This window comes from Eublepharis macularius, chromosome 8 (assembly GCF_028583425.1).
Source record: "Eublepharis macularius isolate TG4126 chromosome 8, MPM_Emac_v1.0, whole genome shotgun sequence".
NCBI classification, from domain to species: domain Eukaryota; kingdom Metazoa; phylum Chordata; class Lepidosauria; order Squamata; family Eublepharidae; genus Eublepharis; species Eublepharis macularius.
Window position 1 is genome coordinate 134,331,862 of NC_072797.1, and position 26,395 is coordinate 134,358,256.

The 26,395-nt window shown below is 47.4% G+C and overlaps 1 long non-coding RNA gene across 1 annotated transcript; it reads left to right on the forward strand.

Annotated features, from left to right (window-relative positions):
- The first annotated feature begins 79 nt into the window (after positions 1-79).
- On the forward strand, positions 80-26,395 carry LOC129334230 (uncharacterized). Its single transcript, XR_008597493.1, has 3 exons — positions 80-279; positions 14,998-15,106; positions 26,196-26,395. It is a non-coding gene; the product is annotated as an uncharacterized LOC129334230 (long non-coding RNA).

Sequence of the window (26,395 nt, forward strand, 5' to 3'; positions counted from 1 at the left end):
CGCGCGCGCCGGGGGAGTCTTTCGGGCGCCCCGGTGTGGGGGGGGAAGGGGCAGAGGGCGGGCCAGCGCCGCGGGAGACCCAGCAGCGCCCAGGCGCGGGGCTCTTGGCCCTGCCCCGGGGAGCCTGACCTGGTCCGGTATCCAGGCTGAGGAATGTCGGCCTTGGGTTAGTGACTGAGTGCGCGAGAGCGCCAACAAGGAAGAGCGGGGCTGCAGAGGCAGGCGACGGCACACCACCGCTGTTGGGCCTTGGCCACGAACACCCCACCAGGGGGAGCTGTAAGTCACCCGTGACTTGAGGGCAGGATTGTGCCCTGACCTGAGTCTGATCTGGTCTCAGAAGCTAAGCAAGGTCGGCCTTGGTTAGTAATTGGATGGGGGGCCTCCAGCGAAGACCAGGGTTGCAGAGGCGGGCTATCTTTTAGAAATTATATTGCTGTATTTATTGATGTTTTTATCTGGTTTTTAAACTAGCATGTTCGTGTTACTTTATATGTTATATATGTTGTATTCTGCTCTGAGCCCTTTCATGGGGAGAGCAGATTAGAAATATAATAAATTAAATAGTTTTTAAAAAGTTTGCCCTGACCTGGATAGCCCAGGAGAGCCTGATCTGGTCAGATCTCAGAAGCTAAGCAGGGTCAGCCTGGGTTAATAATTGGATGGGGGGGGGGCCTCCAGCGAAGACCAGGGCTGCAGAGGCAGGCAAGGCAAACCACCTCTGTTGGTCTCTTGCCATGAAAACCCCACCAGGGGGTCTCCTTAAGTCAGCCATGAGGGCACTCTGCACCACCAAAAAAGAGTTTACTACAAAAGTTAGGGGAAAGGGTAGACAAATAACAACAGCCTAACTACACACCATCTTGTGGTTTTGTTCTCTGCTGCTCTATTGTAACTGGATCTGTAACTGACCCCTGCTATATGCAGGAAAGCCTAATTGCCCCCCCCGCCCCCCAATAAACGGATCGCCCAATAGTCAACCTTAGGGTTACCTCATTGAGAATAATACCACCCCCTTTCTGGCCAGGAGGAGGATCTACTCTACACCTAACTAGCTAGCAGTAGCTTAACACAAACATCAGCTTAACTCTTTCATGACGGAAGAGTTGATGCTTGCCAATCCCAGCAGGCCAGGCTCCTCTTTTAGTGGGTTGCTGTAGACGTAACAGGGTCCCCCTCTGGAATTATTGGGACCTGGCCAGATCTCCAGCCTGCTGGTATTCTGCGTGATCCTCAAGACAAAGCCCAAAGGAACAGGCAGGACAGAAGAAGGAGTGAGGCTTGGAGGGGAGAGGGGTTCATTCCCCCCTCCCCACCTTCAGCCCATGCCCGGGCCCTATTCTGTAGCCAGTGAGTGGGATAAGTTGACAGGTGATCGATCCAGGGCAGTCACTTGCAGAAGTATGTCATCACTCAGCAAAAGGGCAGGGATGTCGCTCAGCAAAACAGTAAAGAGTCCAGTAGCACCTTTAAGACTAACCAACTTTATTGAGGCATAAGCTTTCAAGAACCACAGCTCTCTTTGTCAGATCTGATGCAGAGAGCTGTGGTTCTCAAAAGCTTATGCCTCAATAAAGTTGGTTAGTCTTAAAGGTGCTACTGGACTCTTTACTGTTTTGCAACTACAAACTAACACGTCTAACTCCTCTGGATCTATGACCCTGGCTCAGCAAAATGAAGCTCTTCTTCACTTAATGAATTGGGTGAGACTGTGGCTCCCTGGTCGTTTGCCTACTTTGCATGTGGAAGGCTCCACATTCAGTCCCCAGCATCTCCAAGGAAAAGGATCTGGAACTGGGTACTGACACACTGCCTGAGCCCCTGGGACCCGGAGTAGACAATACTGACCTTGATAGACCAGTGGCTCTAACTGGGAATAAGTTCACCAAATCTAAGACGAGTCTCATCACTTGGTTCCTCTCTCCCTCTTTTTCTCTTTTTCTTCCTGGCACTGTTTGCAGCCTCTCCCCTTTCCTTCACTTCCGCCCACCCACATACTGATTTACCTACCTTGTTCCGTTTCTCCCCTGGCAGCCTCTGCCTCCACCACGCCCACCTTTTCCTGTTCGCCCCTTCCTTCCTTTTCTGTTCTTATCCAGCTTTACTCCTATCTTTCACTTTTTCCACCTGCCTTTCTCCCTGTCTCACTCGTTGATGCTAATATCCTGAGCAATGTTGGTTGCAGGTTGCATAGTAACCCCCACCCACCCCCAGTGGCCACCAGGACCTCACAGTGTAGTCTCATGAGCTCTCAGTGGTCCAGTTTTCTTAAAGAAGCAGATGTTGCTTCTATGCTTTTTGGATTTTTCTAATTCCCAGTGTACTTTTTAAAATCATATTTTTCTCCAGGTGTATAAAACTGTACCCTCTGCCTGTCTATTGCCCCAATGTGTGCATTTTTTTGGTCCACACTCTATAGCTCGGTTCAGAATTAGGCATAATTGCAAGTAACGAGAGGGCCAATTCTGGTACCTACAAACACACAAACATGAGTTAGCATTGTAGACACGACATCATAGACAGTGTCTCAATTATTCTTAGAACAGTCCTGTATGGTAGGATGTGATTCTCCCCATATTGCAGAGGGAAGACAGAATTCAGACACTACTTAGTAAGGTGGTAGATGGGATTTAAGGATCTCTTGGCCCAGGCCTCATCCTTTTTGTTACTGTGCTGTGTTTCCTGTACTTTCAAAAGTTTGAAAAGGCTTACAAGACGTTTTCCGGGGAGGAGGGCCCCATTAAGTAACACGTGACTAATTTCTGAGTCGTCTTAGTCGTCTTGCTTGCATGAGGCTGTTCCCTTACTCACTCCTTTTCTTCATTCTTATGTTTCAAATATGCTTTTAACTTTGTAATCCTGTAGGTAGGGCCATTTCATTTTCATCTTTATTAACTTGTAGCATCTTAGAGTGACATGTTTATACCTTTTTAATCTTTCAAGGAGCTCAAGGTGTGGCAAGATCCTGAGGTGAGTAGAATGGGTTAGTTAGACCCAGGGCTTTTTTCTGGGGAAAGAGGTGGTGGAACTCAGTGGGTTGCCCATCGGCGAAAATGGTCACTGAGCGGCACGGAGGGCCATCTCAACTCCCCTCTGTCTGGAGATCAGGGGGCGGGGCCACCAGCCATGTGACCATTTTCAAGAGGTTCCGGAACTCCGTTCCCCCGCGTTCCCCCTGAAAAAAAGCCCTGGTTAGACCACTCAAGACTGTAACTCTGTTCAGAAGTTAAACTGAAAGCATGTGCAATCAGTGTACATGTGTTTTCTTTATACACATGTTGAGTCATTCTTCATGTTACATTTGACATATGCACAGTTGAAACCCCACATTTATCTGGGACCTGGTCCTTGGTTTCATTTGTAAAGCGAATGCATGCTGGCTCCTACTTATACAGACAGATGTATGCATGTACATGCAGGCTCTATATGCGTTCTCTATAACATGAACAGGGCTTGTATAGCTAGTGGATTCCAACTTTGGAACTTCCTTCACAATAAAAGAAACCTCCACACACCTGGAAAAGTAGCTCAGCAGGCATAACAGTTCTGTCCCCCTTTCTCCTTGCTCTGCTGCTTTTCTAACTGAATGGGAGTGGAGCACCCCAAACTGTGATCCTCCAGCTGCATTTACATTTTAAAATGTAAATTACTATAAAAGTTTTTATTTGATGTAATCCGCCCAGGGCCTGTTTGTGTGGGGAGGGTGGAAGAAAAATCGAAAATAATAAATAAATAAATTTTACTACTTCTGCGTTGGCTTACCTCTTTCTCCTGCATGTGGTACACACACACATGTGGCATCAAGTCACAAATGACTTATGGCAACCCCAGGAAGAGGCAGAGGTGGTTTGCCATTGCCTTCCTCTGCAGAGTCTTCCTTAGTGCCCCTGCATCCAAGAACCAGCCTTGCTTAGCTTCCAAGATTGGGCTACACCGTGACATTTTTTCTCCTTGCTTGTGGTTTGGTGGAGAGTGCCCTCAAGTCACAGATGACTTATGGCGACCCCTGGTGGGGGTTTCATGGCAAGAGACTAACAGAGGCGGTTTGCCATTGTCCCTTGCATGTGGCACTTAGTTCTAAATCCTGCTTCCTCCTGTACCTTTTCTTCTCAAAGAAGAAAAGCAGCACTCGTTCACCTCAATATAGTAGCAACAGGCAAAGCCTTCGGCAAAATAAGCTAGGCCCTTGATGGGCCTAGATGCGGCATTAGACTGGTGTCTAATACGAGAAAAGAGGTCTCTCTCGCTAGCCGTTCTGTGGCCCTGTGCAGTAGATCGAGCCCTCCTCCTCTGTTTTCAGGGAAACAGAAATTCTCAGTTGTTCCTAATTTCACAAGCCAGGCTAGTGTGTTCAGCGTATTCAAGCGGAAGAGTGACTCAGTGTTTGCACAGAGCTGTCAGATCCAGTGTATATCTAAACTGTACTGACTCCATTTTCTAATGCTTCTAGTGTTTAAGTGCTTTCTTCCCAGGTGCACCAGTTCCCAGGCAGCGTTCCCACCGGAGGCGACTGTTTTGTCTAACACCGTTCCACCAAGCATTGGCCTTGAAGGAGAGCAGCTTCCCAGGACTGAGAGATGTTGTTTTGAGAACTGTGGGGGGAGGCAAATCCAGATGGGTATTGTCACTCTGTACCTAATACTTTGCCCTTCATTGGTAACAATGATCATGTACCATCCTGAGTCTCCTATTCAGGACAGTGGACTATAATGGACCTTTTCTGCAGTAAAGTTTCCTTTTCCAAACAATGGACTTGTGTTTGCTTCTAAAGGGAACCCTGTAGTGAGAGCCTTATTTAGCCACAGTCTGACATTTTGTTACCAATCATGCCTGAGTCGGGCCCAGTGGAATCCAAGGTTGTCCCGGACAGGGATCCTTTGTTTGATCCGTATGCGTCTCCCGACAGTCAACCAGTGCAAGCCCAAGACTCCCAGGAGCCGAGACCAGCCGGGACCGGGACCGGAGCCTCCACTCCTACCCCGCCTCTCATCGACCTCGGTGCTGAAGGGACAAGGCCGACGGCGGCCGCTCTCCCCTTGATCTCGTTACCCACCCCGTCGGAGTGGGGAGCCAGGCCCCGAGAAACGAGAGAGCGCCGGGCCGGTGGACTACATCCACGAGTTTCGATGGACGGGCGCCGAAGCCTAGAAACTGTCCCTGAGCTAGATAGCAGCCAACCATGGCGATATTGGAACAGGATGACCGAACAAACGGAGGGGGACACATCCCACCGCGGCGCCCTGAGTTGGGATTATTCGGAACTTGCTCCGTGGAAAGAGCCAACGGAAGTTCCTGAACAAAGTTGGGTGCAGATGCAAAGTCGCACCCATGCTGTAGATTCCGGCATCTCGGCAGTGACGGGCCTGGCCAAGGGAATTCTAGCAGCGAGATCGCGAGTCGATCAAGGAAACCCTCCGCCTTGGGGCCCATTTTCCCCGGTGAGTGCAGCGAACGGAGGTTCCATGATGGAGCAACCGGGGCCAAGTCGAATGCAACAGTTAGAAGCTAGACTGATGGATATGGAAGAGAGTTTGGCTCATGCCATTCATCTAATCTCAGCAATGGGGGCAGGAGAGAGACTGTCACCTGAAGAGATGGCGGTGCAGATAGCTACCCTCCAAAGTGTTATCTCATATCCGGTGGAGGTAGTTCTGCAACAGCCGTCACCTACGGGAGAGGAGGAAGCCTGCCCTGGAGAACCGGGAGAACAGCCCACGGAATTTCCCAGACAGGACGAAGTTCCACCTAGAGGGGATACCCCGGCTGAGCCACCTGGGGAAACTCCAACTGAACCTCCTAAATCGGGAGGGGATCTACCACCGGGGGAGACTCCAACTGAGACCCCCGCTGAGCGGCCTACGGAAGGGGAAGAAAAGCCAAGCGAGACACCGGTGATACCCCCTCATACTTCTCCGATAACGGTCCGGCCGGATCAATCGGAAGAGCGCCCGGCTCCACCTGAGGAGGGAGCGCCTCGACAACCGCTGGAAATTGTCCCCATCCTGCAAACTCCAGGGGACGGTCTACCGGCGCCACAAGACCAGCCTTTGCTTCCCAGAATAACGACGCCTGGAGGGGCAAGCCCGCGCGGCCTACCACCCATCCGGCCTTCGCCGCTGCGGCCCCTCCCGCTTCGACCGCAGCTCATACCTTTACAGCAGCCGATCCGTTGGCCACAGGATCAGCCCGTATTACCACCTCCGAATCAACCGGGAGGGCCTACACCACTACGACCCCACCAACCCCCCCCTCAGCGGCCGCTCCTCACTCAACCACACCGGCCTCCTCCACCTCGACAGCTACTGCCGACGCCCCCCGTGTTACCAGCCAGACCAAGATTGCAGCCACCTGCTCGGCCACCACTGCAGCCTCCGGCCCAACCTAGGCTACCTCCAGCCCAGCCGAGACTACCCCCTCCAGCCCAGCCACGGCTACCTCTGCCAGCGCAGCCGGTGTTGCCGCCGCCAATACAACCAGCGCCATTGCCCCAACCGGGGCCCCAGTTACCTCCCCTCGCACCCCAGGTGCCATTAAGGCTTCCGATGGATTTCTACCCAGCACCGGCTCCGAGACAAGATCTCCCGATGGGCTGGGTGAAACTGGAAGCCACTTTTGATGGGGATCCCTCCAAACTAGGATTTTTCCTGGTGCAAGTGGTGCAATTTTTCAACCGGTGGGGACACCTCTTCGGCAGCGAGGCCAGTCAAATTGAGCACCTCGGCTCCCGCTTGCAAGGCAAAGCAGCAGATTGGTATGTAGGCTTATATAACATCGGTGCTCCCGAACTCAATACTCTCCAGGGGTTGGTAGATGCTATCCGAGCACAATATGAAGACCCCTTAGAGGAAACCCGGGCCCGAACAGAATTGCAAGCCATTAAACAGGGCAGTATGTCGGCAAGGGACTATATTACAAAATTCCGACAACTAGCTGCCAAATGCCCTAGGTGTGAGGAGTCCACCAAAATTATCCTGTTCAAGCAAGGGCTCAACCCGAGGCTTCTGGACAGAGCCCTCATGCAGGATAATCCCCCGACGTTGTTAGGCTGGATCCAGCTAGCCTGTGAAGTCGAAAACCGCATTTTAGAAGTCCGTTTGGTTGAACAACAACAACAAACGGGACAAAGAAGACCCTTAACTTTGCAGAAGGGAGGACGAGGAGCTGGATACGCCACCCGTGGAGCGAGAGATGCTAGATGGCAACAAGGGCTGTGTTTGCAATGCGGACAACCCGGTCACTTTGCAGCGCAATGCCCCTACCGGCCTGTGCAAAGACCCCCGCTTCAAATAAGGCGTCCAACCCTTGCTCCATTTCCTAATTTCCAGCGCCCTGTACCCGCGCCACGAGCGAACAGAGGTCGGGGAGCTTCCCAACGACCCGCCGCAGAAAGGGGACTGGAAGCGGAAGAAATTATGGAGTACGACCCCGCTTCCCCCAATACCGAGGGAAATCCAGAAAGCCCCCAGTCGGGAAACGAAATGGATCTGTCGTAAAGGGACCCGACCGACAGATCCATCGCAAGCCCGTCCCTGCACGGAACCGGCCGCCTGGGTCCATCTTATTCATGCCAGTGACTCTAATTAACCCGGAGAGAAAAATGCACATCCGAGTGCAAGCCCTTATCGACTCGGGCTGTTCGAGGGACATCATCGCCCCAGCCCTAGTCAATGGACTAGTCTTACCAACTCGGGAATTACAAAATCCAGTAATCTTTGAACAAATGGATGGCACCAATATGAACCCTGTTACCACTGAGACCGTCCCAGTGATCACAGGCATGGGACAACATTGGGAAAAGAGATCTTTTGTCATCAGCTCCACAGCCAAATACCCATTAATTCTAGGCAGCAAGTGGCTATGTGATCACAATCCCTACATTGACTGGGCCCAAGGATGCATCACTTTCAGTCATGCCAACTGCAAAAACCACCGCTGGAATCAAAACTGGGGCAGTGATCCAACTCACACCGAAAAGGCCCTTCTTACTCAAGAAGAAATCAGCCAAATACCCGAACCGTATTGGCCTTTTCTAAACGCTTTTTCCGAGGAGGAAGCTGATACCCTACCCCCGCACCGACGAACGGACTGTGCGGTGGAAATTTTACCCGGAGCCTCACTGCCCAAAGGACGGCTCTATCCCATGAGTCTCCAGGAACGAGAGGAGCTCCGGAAATTCATCGACACCAACCTCCAACGAGGGTTCATCCGCCCAGCCAACAGCCCCCACGCCGCTCCGGTTCTCTTCGTGAAGAAGAAGGATGGGGGACTACGACTGTGCACGGACTTTCGAGGACTTAATGCAGTGTCCACCAACAACGCCTATCCGATACCACTCATCCGAGACCTTCTCAACGTCGTGGCCCAAGGTAAGATCTTTACAAAATTAGACTTAAAAGATGCTTACTTCCACGTCCGCATCAAGGCAGGGGATGAGTGGAAAACCGCGTTTAATACGCCCCTCGGACAATATGAATACCTAGTTATGCCTTTTGGATTGACGGGAGCCCCGTCTGTATTCATGTCCATGATAAACGAAGTTCTGCACGAATTTCTGTACAAAGGGGTGGTGGTGTACCTTGATGATGTCTTAATTTATTCGGACACAGAGGAAGAACATATTCAAATGGTACAAAAGGTCCTGGCCACCTTGATGAATAATAAACTGCCCATCAAGTTGTCCAAATGTGAATTCCATAAAACCGAACTCACTTACCTTGGGTATTGCATCTCCCAAGAGGGTTTAAAAATGGATCCAACCAAAATACAAGCGATCCAAGACTGGCAAACACCCGCCACCCGTAAAGAACTGCAATCCTTCCTGGGTTTTGCCAACTTCTATAGAGACTTTATAGCAAATTTCGCCCAAATCACACTCCCCTTAACAGAGTTATTGAAAACAAAAGACAAAGGGGAACAAGCTAAAAAACCCTCCTCCAAACTACAATGGACCTCCGATTGCCAAACTGCTTTCGAATGCCTAAAAGAGCAATTTGTAACGGAACCCATCCTCTCCCACCCCAACGAACAGTCCCCTTTCATAGTGCAAGTCGACGCCAGCGATACGGCAATAGGGGGAGTTTTACTGCAGAAGGGGGAGGATGGAAAATTGAGGCCTTGTGCATTCTTGTCTAGAAAATTTTCAGAGGCGGAAAGAAATTGGAATGTGTGGGAGAAGGAGGCTTTTGCAGTAAAAGCAGCCCTTACTAACTGGAGACATTGGCTGGAGGGGGCGCGATACCCCTTCGAGGTCTGGACAGATCATAAAAATCTGGAGGCCCTCCGAAGCCCACGCAGACTGAATGCCAAGCAATTGCGATGGGCGGAATTCTTTTCCAAATTCAACTTCACTCTAAATTATCTCCCGGGCAAAACTAACTTTTTGGCGGACGCCCTATCGCGCATGCCCCAACACAGGAGCAAGCGGGAGGAGACTGTCGACACGGTCTTCTCGCCTACGCAACTTGGGGGCGAGGTGACTACTCGCGGTCGAGCCAAGCAGCCCCTCCCGGCCAACCAGGAGTGGAAATCGAAACTTAAAACTGAGGTGGAAAAGGAGGGGGATAAAGCTCCGCGAAACAAACTGGTCCAATCCCCACAGGGGGATTGGCTGGCTGGAAGCAAGTTTTATGTCCCAGACAGCCTCAAACTGGAGGTCTTGCAGCGCTGTCATGATGCTCCCACTGCTGGTCATTATGGGTATCTGAAAACATTGCATCTAATCCAAAGGCAATTCTGGTGGCCGGGCATGCGCAAAGACATTTCCCAATATGTTAGTTCCTGCCCCGTTTGCCTCAGCGCCAAAACCAGAAAAGGAAAACCTCCGGGTCTCCTGCAACCATTGGAAACGCCAAACAGACCTTGGGAAATAATATCTATGGACTTTATCACTGATCTACCTATTTCAAAAGGACATAATTGCATTTTAGTCGTGGTAGATCTGTTCTCCAAACAAGCTCATTTTATTCCCTGTACAGCTATACCCACCGCCCGAAAACTAGCAGATTTATTTTTAAAACACATCGTAAAATTACATTCTTTTCCGTCCAAGGTGATTTCGGATCGCGGCGGACCGTTCGTTGCCAACTTCTGGCGGGAGCTTTTGAGAATGTTGAATATTGAGCAAGGCATCAGCTCAAGCCACCACCCACAAACCGACGGACAATCCGAAAAAACAAACCAGATACTAGAACAATTTCTTCGTTGCTACATTAATTTCCAACAAGATAATTGGGTGGATCTTCTCCCTTTGGCCGAATTCTCATATAACAACAGTGTACATGCTTCCACTGGAGAGGCCCCTTTCAAAATCATCTATGGAGCTCACTTCAATCCCTTCCCGTTGGACGCTCCTCCTCTCCATTCCTCTAATTTGCCAGATGTATCTTCATGGTGGGGGGAGGTGGCGCAACAATGGACTCTTATTAAGAAACATCTTGAAAAAGCCAAACTGGATTACAAAAAATACGCAGACCGCCATCGTGCGGCCGAATGGGATTTACAACCTGGAGATCATGTATATATTTCCACAAAGAACCTGAAACTAGCTCAGACAAGCCGCAAACTCGCTCTGAAATTCCTGGGACCTTTCCCTGTGCGCAAAATAATAAATAAAGTGACTGTTGCTGTAACTTTGCCCAAGAACTTACGCCACGTACATGATACGTTCCACGTCAGTCTTTTAAAAAGAGCTCCTACCGATGACAAGTGGCACATCAAAGCTCCGCCCATTCCAACTTTAATTGACGACCAAATACACTATGAGGTACAACAAATTTTGGACTCTAAACTCAAACGAAACCAGCTTTTTTACCTCATTAGATGGAAGGACTTTGATTCTGGGTATGATGAGTGGGTGAATTCTGTACATGTTCATGCTCCTAGACTGACCAAAGCTTTTCATACTCGCTATCCATATAAACCAGGGGGGGATCTATTTTAAGGGGGGCAGAATGTCAGATCCAGTGTATATCTAAACTGTACTGACTCCATTTTCTAATGCTTCTAGTGTTTAAGTGCTTTCTTCCCAGGTGCACCAGTTCCCAGGCAGCGTTCCCACCGGAGGCGACTGTTTTGTCTAACACCGTTCCACCAAGCATTGGCCTTGAAGGAGAGCAGCTTCCCAGGACTGAGAGATGTTGTTTTGAGAACTGTGGGGGGAGGCAAATCCAGATGGGTATTGTCACTCTGTACCTAATACTTTGCCCTTCATTGGTAACAATGATCATGTACCATCCTGAGTCTCCTATTCAGGACAGTGGACTATAATGGACCTTTTCTGCAGTAAAGTTTCCTTTTCCAAACAATGGACTTGTGTTTGCTTCTAAAGGGAACCCTGTAGTGAGAGCCTTATTTAGCCACAGTCTGACAAGAGCGGCCGTTCAGCTGCATAGCTGTTGCACGCCCCCTGCTGTTGGCATTCTTAAGTGCCATTTTTACGCCTCCGTCACTCTGCCCATGAAGCAAACCCATAGCCTATTTGACGTGTAGAATGTTAGTGGTGCTCAAAGCATTTCAAAGGCATGCTCTCACCTGGGCTGGGGCTCAGGGTAGAGCGTCTGCTTGGCAGGCAGAAAGTGCCAGGTTCAATTCCCAGCATCTCCAGTTGAGAGGAAAAAAAGAGGCTGCAAAAGGCTGCAACCTGAGGACCTGGAGAGCTGCTTCGAGTCACTCTCGGCACTACTGACCTTGATCTGATTCTGTGTAAGGCAGATTCATGTTTCAATAAGGCTTACAACAGCCTTGTAAAGTAGGCCAGTCATGTTTCAGGAGGGTTGGGAGGTCTGAGCAAAAGCAGTTGGCCTAATGTCCCTTCGTATATTCATGGCTGAAGTGAGATTTTCGATCCTGTGGTGGAAAAGCCCTGTTCTCGAACTGGTTTTATCAATGTGCTAAGGCTACAAGTGACGCCAGACACGTGTTTTTTAACGTGTCGTGGAAGTAATTTTACCTGGGAACTGTAGTTGAAAACAGCATTATGTCCCTAGTGCAGGGAGTGGGAAGAGCTTTTCAAGGATGGTTTTCAAAGACAGTGCTGTACGAGACTGCATGGGGGCGGGGGGAACTTTTCAGTTGTTTTCTTGCAATCTCAATGGAAAGATGATCTACCAGCTCTTCCCCTCCCCTGCCTCTCCGTTGAAACTGCAAGAAAACAATTTCAAATTCGTCCCCCCCCCCCCCACTGCTCGGTGATCCCATGCGGCTCTGTCTTTGAAAACTGTCTTTGAAAAGCTCTTCCCCTGCACTGCCTCCCCACGTTATGGACATAACACAGTTTTCAACTACAGTTCCCAGTTAAAATTGCATCCCCAACACATTAAAAAACATGTGTCTTGCGTCACTTATAGCTTAGCTCAATATCACTTGCCCTCTGTAAAATCAAACTGCCCCCATGGAGACAGGCACTAAGACACGTCTGTTGTTTCAAAGCCTCTTGACCCAACTGGGTTTGTTTTCACAGCTTCCCACATGTCTGTATGGTGGGGGGGGGGTGTCCATTTTTGCATCTGAAAGTTCATGCTAGAACAAGAATTGGATTCAGCTTTAAGGTGTCTTGACACTCCTTTTTAAAAGCAATATCCAATATCTTTTGCTCTGGAATTTACTTGCTTAAGGGTGCTTGTCAAATGTAAATGCCCAAACAATTACCCCTCTCTTATTGCTGCATCCGTTCCTTTGTAGGAATATCTTCTTGTACTTTTAAAAGAAACCACAGATGAGAACTCAAGTTAGCATATTTGGGTGCAGGCTCATTTCAGTGGAAGTGTTCTTATCTCAGATCACTTGAAGGCCTGTAAGTGCTGGCTGCCACTAAAATTAGCATCTTAAATTGGTTCCGCTCCCTGGAAGCTGAGGGTTTATGTCCCAGAGCCTCCTCCCTGCATCAATCTCTGCCGAAACCGGAGACTCTTCTGCTGGTGGTAATGTCTGTTAGCTTATTTAGCTTATTTTGGGATAAGATCTTGAGACATATAGAATTAATCACACAATACAAACTCCCCTAGGAACCCTTGTCTTATTAGAAAACTTTGATACCTAAAACTCCTTTATCCTAAAAATGGAACTGATTTCGATATTGATACTGGCAGCAAAAGTTCTAATTGCCTCATCCTAGAAAAAACCGAATATACCTTCTACTGAGCATTGGTATGAGAAGGTACAGAGCCTCTTAATCTTAGATAAAATATCTTTGCACCATTAAAGCAGTAAATATCTTACTTAACTAATTTTCTAGATAGATGGCTGCCATTTCTAGCATATGTGGAGAGGGGGGGGGCACCATAAAGCAGGCAATGCCCACAAAATCATTGTTTGACAGGCATCGTAAGTGCTAAGTACTTCAGCACTTCTAAGTGCATTTGATATGATGACTGTAAAAAACGTTAATGTGTAATAGACCTAGGGCTTTTTTTCAGCTGGAACGCAGTGGAACGGAGTTCTGGAACCACTTGAAAATGGTCACATGGCTGGTGGCCCTGCCCCCTGATCTCCAGACAGAGGGGAGTTGAGATTGCGTTCCGCGCTGCCAAGCAGCACGGAGGGCAATCTCAACTCCCCTCTGTCTGGAGCTCGGGGCGGGGCAACCAGCCATGTGACCATTTTCTCCGAGGGCAACCCACTGAGTTCCACCACCTCTTTTCCCAGAAAAAAAACCCTGGGTAAACCAACTATTGTAACATATCTTGACTGTACTAGTATATTTAACTTATTGCTGTTTAATTTCTTTTTCTTTTTTTGTTGTGTTATATGATAAATATTGTTGCTGTTATATGATTTGTGTTGTTGTATGATCGTGTTCTTTTTTTAAAAAAGGAGAGTTCTGGCTATTTCCTTGGTGTGGGAATCTGAAATCTTTTGTAACTGAAGAGTTCAACTACATCAAAATTCTGAGGTCAACAAAGAGCCAGTATAAAAGAGACCATTTGCAGGACTGAAATTATACAGCGTAACAAAGTTCCTGCAGCCCAAATACTGGTTGTGAGTCCATTATTAGGCAGTCTGACAATGCAGCACCCGACACAATTGTTTCAGTGTCCTGGCATGAACCTGTGCTTGGTTTGCACTCACATTACTGGCAACGCCTCTACTTTTCCTTTCCTCTAAGAATCGCTAAGAACCCCCATACAGATCTTTGCCCAATAGTTCTTCCAAATACTGGTTATTCTAAGGGGCTTTCTAGCATCATATCTGCCCCTCTAATATACCTTAGCCATTTCATTTTCTTTTTTAAAAGTCATATACGGTTCCCTTCTGAGCCACACTAGGTGCTGGGAGTTACAGGCTGCAGACGTCTATGCTGTTATTTACCCACACAGATAGAAGTAACTTGTTTCTTGTGTAAGCAGTTGGCCTGGCCTCTGCCATCTTTAATAGCCATTTTAACATGGCCACCTGAGATATTAAATGGCACCAGGCCTCTGGATTTAAAATGGCAGTTTGTATTGCAGCCAGAGGACTTCCCACCCGAGGAGACCCAGGCATGAATGGAATGCTGCATAGGAATGTGGAGAGATTCGCAGTGATTAGTTTTGCCCAGCCCCTAAGGAATCCAGTGCAACAAAGGCCTTGCAGAGTCATCCCCACTTAACACGTTCCTTTCCCTCCTTCTGTGATGAGTTCTCCTGTCCTTGATTGAGGAGCTAATCAAATGACTTTCATAAGTATTTACAGTTCATTCCTGGGAAGGTACATTCCCCAACTAAATTCATCAACTTAGCTCCAGTGGACTTCATTAACAAACTACCCTTTTGTACAGCACTAGAACAAATTTTGCATTCTCTTTCACACACCCCAGCAGCTACCAATCAAGGTAATCAAACCTTTTGTTACTCCAGGAACTGACTGCTGGAGCCTTTGTTCTAACAGCTAGGTGGGCTCTCCCACCTCAGCATGTTTTACTCTATAAGAGTAGTGCCTTGGCCCATTCAAATTATGCATGCTTCCTGGCTGCTCCCTTAGGGTCGCTTCCCTAAGCCTCTGTCTCTCTGTACATGCTTATAGGATCCAAAGCACTGTTCCCTTGAGGTTTGCCCTAAGCCTCTTGCTCTCCTGGCTGAGAACACTGGCGTTTGAAGCTCTCCCTCCGCGGACTTACCTGCTCTTCGGATAGGTAATTATCACCTTGCAATCTCTCACATCTGTTCTACCTTCACCACTGCTTTTCCTAGGCCTCTTGTGTGTTTGCTTGCAATCTTGTATGTATGCATTTGCCCCTTAAATAAAAATTATCCTTTAAATAAGAACACCAGCTTCGTGTGTGTGTGTGTGTGTGTGTGTGTGTCCGTCCGTCCCCTTGGGAAAGGACTCCATAAATGATTGGAGAGAAAGATCCCATGGTTACTAGCCTCTCACATAGCTGTCTTCCTTGCTTGCTAATTCCCCCACTCTGTTTACTCGCAAGACCATTCCAGGTAACACTTGGTTTAGTAATGTTTTAAAACTATTGCACTTATTGATAGCAAGGTGAGTGAACAAAAAATAAGTTTTCGCTTGAGTTTTTGTTGGAAGGCTATATGTTTTTGAGGTCCTCGTCTTTCTGTTGGCTTAATCAGTACAAATGTTGTCCTTTTTTCAAGTGTTCACTATCTGGCATTTTCAAATAATATATATACTATATTATTTTATTTTGAAATAAAATAAAAAGGAATCTTGAACATAGTCTGAATATTTTGGCCAGTACACATTAGATGTTATATTTAGGTCCCTGACAAATATGTGCAAATGTCTGCTGGGACAGGCCTGCCTGGACTGTGCAAGCGGAGCATGATTCCTGCAGCTTTTAACTTTTTGTAGCATCATTTGAGATTTGTCAAAATATTTTATAGGTTTTTATCCAAACAACCACCATGCAAAGTAAGCCACAGTGTAATAATAATATAATATGCTTGAAATCAGTTCATGTTAGCTGTTGCTGCCAAGGTGGTGAACAATTGTCAATACAGACCTACTGAAAAGAAAGAAAAAATGGGGGGACGTCCCAAAGTCAATGCAGAAACAAAGAAATCGCAGGGACCATGACAACCAAATCCAGCTTTTATGTTCCAAATTGTAGAACTGAAATATACAATGCACTGGAGCTTGATATATATAAATATTGAGTCAAAAAATACCACCAAACCTCCCGGCGGGAGATGGCAACGGGCTTGCCGGCTTGCAATTTTCCCGTTTCGCAAGAGTTATGCTTCTTCCAAAGCCACAACTTTTCTGAAATTAATATACAAATACAAATCAGGATGTAACCATCAAGCAAAACTTTCTGCAATAGATAATTTCATTTACAACTTCATTTGCAAACTTAATTGATTATGTTCATGGTAAATATAATGTATAGCATCATGAAATGAATAAGAAAGCCCACTTCCAAAAAGATCCCCCAAATGCATTCAAAATATTCAAAAATATAATCCAATGCATTCAAAAATATACATTCAATATTTTCCCTTTATAAACTTAACTTCTTCAACATCCTCTTTGCACTTGGTAAAGAACATAACATTTAGAAAGGGGATCACATTAAACCATTGTTCCCCTTTATAGTCTCATATACAAACTTAATAATGTATAAACTTCATAATATACAAGTAATTACTTCATGCAATGGTTAAACTCACCAATACACTTGCAAAATAAACCTTCAATCCTTTCTTTTTTCTGAAGTCAATCTGTTCCGAACTCTTTTTTGGAGCGTTTGGTGAGGAACGCTGTGTTAATTAACTATTTAAAGGGAGCAGATCTTGTCAAATCAATCATCCCCGTCCCCACAATTAAAGGGTCAGGGTCGCAAGGCTCTTTAGGAAAAGAATGTGAAAGTGTCTGATATAAACAACAATGAAAGGACCAATTATATCTTATCCTAAAAAGGGAGTGAAATCAGCCTCATTGTTAAGCCCAAATGGTGATAGGCTATTTAAACGAAAAACCCACTGAGTCTCCAGGCGTAACAAAGCTCTCCGTGTGTCAGAAGAATGTTTGCAAGACAAGGTCTGTAATACAGAAAACTGCAATTCACGTTCATGTGTGTGCCTATCCTGGAAGTGCTGGCTCAAAGGGGCTTCTAATGACTTGTTTCTAATTCTGGATAGATGTTCTTGAATGCGAAGTCTCAAGGGTCTGATGGTGTTTCCAACATACAGTAAATTACATTTACAACAGATTACATATACCACGTTGGATGTGGCACAGGTGGAAAAACCTTTTGCATACAATTTTCTACCCGTTTTTGGGTTGGTGATACTATCCACACTCACTGCAAGATCACAGACATTACAATGCCCACATTTAAAGTGGCCACAGGGCAAATTACAGGTAGGTGTTCTGTCCACAAAATCAGAATGAACTACTGCATTAGAGCGTAGACATTTTAACAGGCTTGCTTGGGCCGTTAATTAACTTAAAAAAGGAACTGGTTCAGCATCTACTTCAGCAACCGTAGGAAATCACAGACTTGAAAAAGACACAAAATATCTCTCCACCATAAGAATCCCCAAATCCTCTAGCAATCTATTTGCTGTAGTTTTGAAAGTGCGACTCAAGGGCTTTTCAATTTCTTCTCTAAGCATTAGTTAGTTGGTTGCCCGTTTGAAACTGTACCACACCATTTTAGAAAACAGCAAAATGAAGAGCATGAACATGTACAGAGTGCACATTCTTTGCCAGTGTTCTCTCTGGGCTGCACATAGGGCAAAAGGAAATTTTAAAAAGGCCTCTGCTCTGCATTCCTCCCCCCACCCCCAATCACAGAATCACAGAGTTGAAAGGGCCATACAAGCCTTCTAGTCCAACCCCCTGCCCAATGCAGGATGAGCCTAAAACATCCCTGACAAATATTCATCCAGCCTCTTCTTGAAAACTGCCAGTGAAGGGGAGATCACCTCCCTAGGGAACTAATGCCACCTTTGAACTACTCTGACCGTGAAAAAGTTTTTCCTGATATCCAGCCGGTACCTTTCTGCATGTAATTTAAGCCTCTTGCTTCGGGTCCTACCCTCTGCTGCCAACTGGAACAGCTCCTTGCCCTCCTCCAAATGACAGCCTTTCAAATATTTAAAGAGAACAATCATGTCCCCCCTCAATCTCCTCTAAACATTTCCAAGGCCCTCAGCTTTTCCTCGTAGGGCACAGTCTCCAGTATAGAGAGGGGCTATGACCTCATGCGATTTCGATGCAATGGCCCTTTTGATACAACCCAAGACTGAGTTTGCCCTTTTTTGCCACTGCATCACACTGACTGCTCATATTTAGTTTACAGTCCACTCTTACCCCAAGATCTGTTTAGCATACACTACTACCCAGAAGTGTATCCCCCATCCTGTATTTGTGCTTCCCATTTTTGTGGCCCAGATGTAATACTGTGCAATTATCTATGTTGAATTGCATCCTGTTCACAACTGCCCACTTCTCCAGAGTATTCAAGTCTTGTTGAATTTTAACTCTCTCTTCTTGGGTGTTTGCCACTCCTCCCAATCAGCAAATTTAATAATTAGCCCATTTACCCCTTCATCCAGATCACTGATAAAAATATTGAAATGTACTGGGCCCAAAACCGAGCCCTGTGGCACCCCACTGGACACCTCCCTCCAATCTGATGAAATGCCGTTGACCACCACTCTTTGGGTGCAGTCTTCTAACCAGTTCCCTATCCACCGAACTGTCCTATAGTCTAGTCCACAGACTTCCAGTTTACCCATTAGAATGTCATGGGGGACCTTATCAAAAGCTTTACTGAAATTCAGATAAATCACGTCAACAGAGTTCCCATGATCCAGTAAGCTCATCACTTGATCAAAGAAGGAAACCAGGTTGGTCTGACAAAATCTGTTGGGGACAAAACCATGTTGACTTCCCCGGATCACTGAGCGGTCCTTCAGATGCTTACAGATTGATCCCTTTAAAATCTGCTCTAATATCTTCCCAGCAACAGAAGTCAGACTGACCGGCCTATAGTTTCCCGACTCATTCTTCTTCTCTTTCTGAAAGACTGGGATCACATTCACTCTTCTCCAATCTTGTGCCACATCCCCAGTCCTTCAAGAGGAAAGATGATGGGCAGAGGCTCTGCAAGTTTTCTAGAAAGTTCTTTGAGCACTCTTGGGTGCACACCATCCAGTCCAGGGGATTTGTATTCGTCCAGTGCAGACAGGTGCCTCCCCACAACCTCTCTGTCAATGTCAACTAGCCACCCAGGTGTCCTGTCATGTTTACTACCATCTCTAGATGGGCTCGAGTTCTTCAGGGAGAAAACAGAGGCAAAAAAAGTCATTAAGCCTGTCTGCTTTTTCTCTGTCCTGCACCAGAGTTTCTCCTTCCACTCCCAATAGCGGTCCAATTGCCTCTTTTACCTTGTGTTTGCTTCTTGCATATCTGTAGAAGTTTTTCTTATTGTAGCGAGCCCCCCTGGCCAGACTCAGCTCATACTGAACTTTGGCTTCTCTGATGGCTGATCTGCAGTACCACCCCATTTCCTGTCCACCCCATTTCCTGAACATTTCCTTTTTCTCCCTTAACTTTTTCTGGAGCTCTCTGTTCATCCTCATCGGTTTCTTGGAGCCCTTACATGTTTCTGTCTTGCTGGAATAGTGAGGGCTTGAGCTTGCAAAAGCTCGTGTTTGAGAAGGGCCCACCCTTCACTCGCTCCTTTCCCTTCCAGCACACTCCCCATCAAGCCTCTGAGTTCATCGAAGTTGGCCCTACGAAAATCTAACCTACGAGTCTGGCTACGAACTTCCTTGGCTCCCCACAGCAACTGGAATTCAAGGAGGACATGGTCACTTCCCCCTAAGGTCCCCACCACCTTCATCTCATCTACCAATTCTTCCCTGTTGGTTAATATCAAGTCTAGTATGGCCGAGCCCCTTGTAGCTTCCTCCACCTTTTGAAAAAGGAAGTTATCGGCCAGACAGGTCAGGAAATTGCGTGATTCATGACGCTTTGCTGAGCCTGTTTCCCAGCACACATCGGGGAAGTTGAAGTCACCCATAATTACAAGGTTCTGATGTCTGGATACTCCAACAACAACAGACTCCAACAACAATGCCCTTTGTCCTTCCTCCCCTTATTTCCACCCATATACTTTCCACTGGGCTGTCCGCCCCATTCTCCAGAGCTTCTGCTGCCACCAGCGGGCACCATCTGCATGTTAATGCAGATGAGTTTTCTCATTGCTTCAGAGAGAGGCAGCACCCAGGCTACCATTTTAGGAATTGTCCTTTTCTTCAATAGAGAGCTTCACAGCAGGCGAATTTAGGTCCCACAGTGGTCCCAGTTCAGCTCACTGCAGCATGCAGGAGCACGCCCCAGGAGGCACGTTCCTCAGCCTTTCCCGCTGCCGGCCATGTAAGCGGGGGTGGAGGGTGGGGGTGGGGGATGCCAGTGGGGGACTGACAACCCTCTTTTGCTGAATTTTATGATCTGATTCTGGCCTGAGGACTGTTCTATAAATTTGTGAGGAATTTGTGAGGCGGTGATGAGCCAGGGCTGCCCTCGGGGCCTGCAGCACCCTCCAGTTAGGGTTGCAAGGGTACCCCTCACCTCCCATCGTGAGGGTGGACTACCTAGCATTTATCTTGTGCAGAGCACAAGGTCTTCATTTGCTCGCGCACTGCAGAGTCGGCATGATGATGTCACTTTTGGAAGTGACATCAGCACGCTGGCTATGCAAGCATTCTTGTGTTCCACAAGGGGTCAATTCGGCCCATTTAGGTCCCAAATTGGCCCAATTCAAGCCCACTTAGGGCCCAAATCAGCCCCAAACGAAGCACAGAAATTCTCCCACCGGAGGTGCAATGACGTCACTTCCAGAAGTGGCATTGCCACACTGGTTGGGAGCACACGTGCAGCGTGCACTCCTGAGGTGCCTGCCGGTGGCAAGCAACCTCCAGGAGCTTTTTCCCTCCCGTCGATCGCTAGGCAATTGCCAGACGAGGGTGCAAATCTTTGGGAGTTTGCCTACCCCCACCTCGTAAGCCTACCCCCAGTGTTCAGCTCTCCTGGGAAAGGCAGCCTCGTTGCAGGCAGAGCAAAAACCTGAGGAAAGAATTTCAGTCCTTCCCATTTACCCTCTTTTTAGCTTGCCTCCTGGGGTGCATCTCTTGGCTGTCAGAGACTATCCAGCCACCAGCATCCCTCCTGACCTCACTTTTACGAGTGCCACCCTGTGATGACCTAGGCCCAGTTCGGGTTGCCAGCTCCAAGTTGGGAAATTCCTGGAGATTTGGGGGTGAAGCCTGGAAAAAGAAAGGTTGGGGGAGGGAAAGGACCTCAGCATGGTATAATTCCATAGAGTCCACCCTCCAAGGTCATCATTTTATCCAGGGAGGCTGATCTCTGTGGCCTGGAGATCAGTTGTAGCAGGCTGTTGCTTAGAATCAGAGAATCATAGGATTGGAAGGGATCTCCAGGGTCATCTAGTCCAACCCCCTGCATAATGTGGGAAATATACAACTATCCCTCCCCCCCCAACACCCCCAGTGACCCCTACTCCATGCCCAGAAGACGGCAAAACACCTCCAGAATCCCTAGTCAAACTGGCCTGTGGAAAATTGCTTCCTGACCCCAAAGTGGCAAACACTCTTACCCTGGGCATGTAAGAAGGGGCCACGAGAACTAAGCACTGATGTAACCCTTCCTGCCCTCCTGCTCATGATCTGCCCAGGTTCACCTAGTCAGCATTGCTGTCAGATGGCCATCTAACCTCTGCTTAAAAACCTCCAAAGAAGGAGGTTCCTCCCGAGGAAGCCTATTCCACTGAGGGAACCGCTGTAACTCTCAGGAAGTTCTTCCTAATGTTTAGCCGGAAACTCTTGATTTAATTTCAACCCGTTGGTTCTGGTCCGACCTTCTGGGGCTTCTCCAACAGGATTTAGGTGAGGAAACTTATAATCACGATGGATACCATTATCTACAAAAAGCAGTCAATTGATCCAGTTGGGTTGTTCGGGTTGCCTGCTCCTATTTATGAAATTCCTAAAGATTTGGCGGGGGGGGGTGGAGTCTGAGGAGGGAAGAGTTTGGAGAGGGGAAGAACCTCAGCAGGGTATAATGCCATACCAAAGCACCCTCGGATACGCTTCGTCAGCAGCGACTGACAAAAGCGACCACAAAGGGTTAAACCCCAGCTAACCAGCACCCTCCAGGTGTCCATTCAAGATGTAAAAATCCCCCTGACGGGGCAGTTCAGTTCACCTCTGGAGACGGAACCCCGAGGCTCAGCCAAGGTATGCACAGGTCATGATGCTGAAAGCACAAGAAACTACTGTGCAAATGCACAGCTGCTTGGAACGGTGTTTGCAGCAAGCACTGACTGACGACAAGAAGGCAATCAGCTGAGCAAGCGCAACTGGGTACATAAATGAGTTCAGTCAAGGTAAGTTTGCCCAGCAGTAGCATTCGTGTTGACCTTCTCAACATTCCTGGTGATAATACGGACGTCCCAAGGGTTAGCGGAGTTGGTCTGTCACAGCCAAAATACACAGAAGCCTTGTGGCACCTTAAAAACTAACATACTTTATTTTTTAGCTTCAGGTTTTGTGGACTACAGCCCATTTCATCAGAAGCATGTTGCAGCTGACAAACTATGCTTTAATCCAGGAAAGATTATGCTAGACAAAAAAGACTTTGTTAGTCTTTGGCGGTGGCGAGAGCCCTCAAGTCATAGCTGACTTATGGAGACCCCTGGTGGGGTTTTCATGGCAAGAGACTATCAGAGGTGGTTTGCCATTGCCTGCCTCTGCAGTCCTGGTCCTCGTTGGAGGTCTCCCAAACAATTACTAACCAAGGCTGACCCTGCTTAGCTTCTGAGATCTGATGAGATCAGGCTCACCTGGGCTATTTAGGTAAGGGCTGTTAGTCTTTAAGGTACCATTTATTTATGCTATGTTAAGGTACCACATTTGGGACCTTATGTTAAGGTACCATTTATTTATGTTTACTTCTCTGCCTATAAGTTTTCTAAAGAATATTTATTTGTTTAAAACATTTCTGTACTGTCTTTCTACCCAAATAGGGGACCCCCAAGGTGGCAAAAAACCAACATTTTAAACAATTTTCATTTAAAACAATATTTAAAGGAGTATAAAATAATTCAATAAAACATGCACACCCAAAAACACGACACCAAGAACAGGGAGGAGAGCTACTCACAATTGTTGGGGGTATGCTGGGTCATACTTAGGTGTTACTTTAACTTTACTTTAAACAATTGTGCTAGTCAAGATTTTGGTGATGCAAAGGTCTTCTTTGCTGCTGTTAGAAGAAACTTTAATTACCTCTGTTTATCAGTTTTGAGGTCCCCCTTCTCTCTTTGTCCGAATAATAAATCAAGGCTTCAGACATGGTGAAGCAGGAAAGGTTAATTATGAGAAGTTCTCAAATAAGCCTGATGCACACACACTATTAGGGTGCATGCCAAAAACCAAGCGGCACTTACATTTATAACATCACACAGGCATGATGCAAGTAAACAGCAATTGCTTACAGTAAAGAGGATTATTACAAGAATATATAAACAATCAAATGGATGTCTCGTGATGTTCAGAACATGATAGATTGACAGGCCGAGATTGTTTCTTTTCAGGTCATGTAATCTAGCCTTTGTTTGTTCTCAGAGCGCAAACTGTACCCAGCAAGGCCTTCGTGTTATAACAACCAAAACACAGGATCGAATGAGAAGTCACGAGCACACAGGGAGAAGAGCTCTCTAGTCAGTTTAGACCACATACAGAAAACAATAGAGCAGCCCAAAAGTCCCCTAAGAGCTGCCTCATTGCCGCCTCATAGGCCTGCAAATGGGCTCTGTCACGGACTCCACCGGATTCCTCCTGAGTCTTCTGCTGACATCATTCTAGTCATCTTCCAGTCCACTTCATATTTCCCAGCTTCCTGGTAAACTTGACAGGACGTGGAAGAGGACATCAAGGTGCAGCTCGATGGTCCCGGCCAACCCATCGTTCTATGCGGCTACAAGGGCTTCCACAGAGTCACCAGGGAGGCTCTCAAAATCCCTCAGAACTGCCTGGTAATCAACAGGATCCACCTCTGAAGGGAAACCAAGCCCTTCAGACCAGTCCATTGCCCTGCAGGGAGGAGGCCGCACGCTCAGCCATGCCTGACCACCGCAACAGGGCAGCCTCCAGCTCCCTAATCAGATCACCGAAAAGCCACCTGGAGCAGGAAAGACGTTCCAGTGTGTGTCCTTTTTCATCTGCCGGGCCCATTACCGTCTGTGACGGGCCCATAGCTCTCGTGGTGGCCATGCAGTCCTAAGCATGCCCCAACAAGGCAGCCTCAGCATGTATGTTGAAGTCTCCAAGGGCAATCCTCTTTGGGTCTTTGGTTCCAGGTCCAACCCTACCTCTGTCAGCTCAGTCAGAGACCTTGCTGGTAAGAATAATAGAATCATAGAGCTGGAAGGGGCCACACAGACCATCTAGTCCAACCCCCTGCCCAGTGCAGGATGAGTCTAAAGCATCCCTGACCAATATTCATCCAGTCCCTTCTTGAAAACTGCCAGTGAGGGGGAGCTCACCACCTCCCTAGGCAGCTGATTCCACTTTTGAACTACTCTGACCGTGAAAAAGTTTTTCCTAATATCCAGCTGGTACCTTTGTGCATGTAATTTAAGCCCGTTGCTTCAAGTCCTACCCTCTGCTGTCAACTGGAACAGCTCCTTGCCCTCCTCCAAATGACAGCCTTTCAAATATTTAAAGAGAGCAATCATGGCTCTGGAGACTAAGCCCTACGAGGAAAGGCTGAGGGCCTTGGGAATGTTTAGTTTGGAGAAGAGGAGGTTGAGGGGGGACATGATTGCTCTCTTTAAATATTTGAAAGGCTGTCATATGGAGGAGGGCACAGAGCTGTTCCAGTTGGCAGCAGAGGGTAGGACGCAAAGCAATGGGCTAAAACTACATGCACAAAGGTACCGACTGGATATTAGGAAAAACTTTTTCACGGTCAGAGTAGTTCAAAAGTGGAATCAGCTGCCTAGGGAGGTGGTGAGCTCCCCCTCACTGGCAGTTTTCAAGAAGAGGCTGGATGAATACTTGTCAGAGATGCTTTAGGCTGATCCTGCACTGGGCAGGGGGTTGGACTAGATGGTCTGTATGGCCCCTTCCAACTCTATGATTCTATGATGTCCCCCCTCAACCTCCTCTTCTCCAAACTAAACATTCCCAAGGCCCTCAGCCTTACCTTGTAGGGCTCAGTCTCCAGACCCCTGATCATTCTCATCGCTCTCCTCTGCACCCTCTCGATTTTGGCCACATCCTTTTTGAAGTGAGGCCTCCAGAACTGCACACAATACTCCAGGTGTGGCCTGACCAAGGCAGTATAGAGAGGGGCTATGACCTCCTGCGATTTTGATGCTATGGCCCCTTTGATACAACCCAAGAGTGAATTAGCCTTTTTTGCCACCGCATCACACTGACTGCTCATATTTAGTTTACAGTCCACTCTTACCCCAAGATCCCTTTCACATATACTACTGCCCAGAAGTGTATCCCCCATCCAGTATTTGTGCTTCCCATTTTTGTGGCCCAGATGTAATACTGTGCACTTGTCTTTGTTGAATTGCATCCTATTCACAGCTGCCCACTTCTCCAGAGTATTCAGGTCTTGTTGAATTTTAATTCTATCTTCTTGGGTGTTTGCCACTCCTCCCAATTTGGTATCATCTTCAAATTTAATGAGCAGCCCTTCCACTCCTTCATCCAGATCATTGATAAAAATATTGAAAAGTGCTGGGCCCAAAACCGAGCCCTGCGGCACCCCACTGGACACCTCCCTCCAATCTGATGAAGCTAGGTGGATGGTACACCAACAGGGTCCCTCATCTGCCCCCGGTGCCCGACACCAACTACACAAAATTAAAGCCAGGCTCCGTATCTAGTGATAAAGGGAGACTCGTGGAAAAGAAATCTACCCCTCCCCTCTCCAGTTATTCAGGGCAAGGTTGGTGAAGGACCTTGTATCCAGCTAGAGTCAGCCAATAGCATGCGGATATAACCCCCGTGAGCTAATTTGGTTTAGCCCAGTAGGGGGCAGGGTTAGTGTCTTGAGCCAGGCAGGTGAGGAAGAGGCCGGCTGCTGGGAGCCTGGTAACGCTTTGCGTGCTCTTACCGCCTTGAATAAGGTCATCAGAAACATGTAGTGGGGTATATGTGTTATAAATAGTTGGTATTATTATCAGAATTATATTATTTTTGCAGGGCTGAAGTTCCCCAGGAAGAGGACAGAAGCCTGGATTCCAGTTGCTTCAATTTGGAAGGATTGTGGCAAAGGACTTTACCATTTGGTGGAATCTGACACGTTGAACTGTTCACTTTGAGTAATTTCCAAAGACGCTGTTGGTTGAAAGTTTTTGTAGGGTTGACCTTTTGAGTTTGTTTAAAGAAAAAAAAATAGTTGT